The sequence below is a fragment of the Stegodyphus dumicola genome, chromosome 8, assembly GCF_044657685.1.
Source record: "Stegodyphus dumicola isolate Sdum_Otavi_A_Nest chromosome 8, ASM4465768v1".
Classification (NCBI taxonomy): domain Eukaryota; kingdom Metazoa; phylum Arthropoda; class Arachnida; order Araneae; family Eresidae; genus Stegodyphus; species Stegodyphus dumicola.
Window position 1 is genome coordinate 78,828,576 of NC_140775.1, and position 1,346 is coordinate 78,829,921.

Sequence of the window (1,346 nt, forward strand, 5' to 3'; positions counted from 1 at the left end):
TAATATTTAATACATATAAAATATTAGCTTTATGTTAACTGCGACCGTCTATACCACCCATCGAAGCAGGAGTTTTGCAGATGTAACAAATTACTTAGAGAAGGAAACGCAGATTTCTCTTAATGTACACATTTGAGCTATTAGTAAAGTTGATAAGATGTATTGATTTAATAATTTAGTACTGATTTGGAATAAAGTTTTGATTTTAAATTTCTATCCTTTTATGAAATAGAAATGTATTGTCACGAAATGTCCAGCTGCGGTAAGATAGCTTCCCCGCCAAACAGGTTTAGGGTTACCAGAAAATAGCAAGGGAAGGCAGGATTGTCATATTTGGCAATAAATCGCCCATTTGGCGACATTTGACCACAAAATTGGGGATATGCCATAGACGGCTGGAGAAACTTCTAGAACGAATTCTTACGGGTTTGGACCAAAATGTTCTCGAAGGCAGCCGGAAAGCTATATAAATCCTGCCTGCACGCGGAGTAGCAGTCTAGCCAGTTAGTTAATAGTCAGTGAGCGAGTGTCTCGTAGTCTAGCGCCGAGTTTTTCGACGAGTGTATCGAGAGAGTCTCTTAGTGTATCGCGAGTTAGTGCATCGTCGAGTTTTATCTAAGAGCGTGTTGAGAACCGAGTCGGGAGCTGTACTCTAGTGTATCGTCGAGTGCATCACGAGTTGTAGCGTGGAGAGTCTCGAGAGTACGTAGAGTTCCGAGAACGACCGAGCAGAGTAGGGAGCTGTACTCTGGTGCTTTGCCGTGAAGATGTCTCCACCGTTATAACCTGACAACCCGAAGGCTGTTTTGCTGATTGTTTCAGTGTGTTTATAGTAGTTTTTCGACGACTGTAAACGGGTTTTTGGAGCTATCTTGACTAATAATGGCTAAATAAATTGTGTTTTCATTCTTCATCAAGTGTTATCGTTAATCACTCCAAGTCCACGAACCCGTACGTAAGAAAAGCGCAAGAGTATCTATGAGCTTCGATTCAGTCGATTTTGTGATACACCAATAGTTACTAAGTTATCTACAAAATCCTACGTATATTAATTATTAATTTTATTTTCATCGTATTTAAAAGTACTTTAATAGACAAAAGCTTTTTTGCCCTACTCAGGATTTTCTCAGTATAAAGGTATAACAGTATTACAAAATGAAATTAGCTAAAGAGCATAATTACCATATTTTAAATATAAATCAGAATAATCTCATTATAAATCGTTTATAAGGTATTTCTCCCGCCTTCCTAGCGTGCCTTCGTGATGTAGTGGTCAGCACAATGAGTCGGTATTTCAGAAGTCCGTGGTTCGATTCAGAGGCGTTTGCTCATTTTTCATCTCTCCG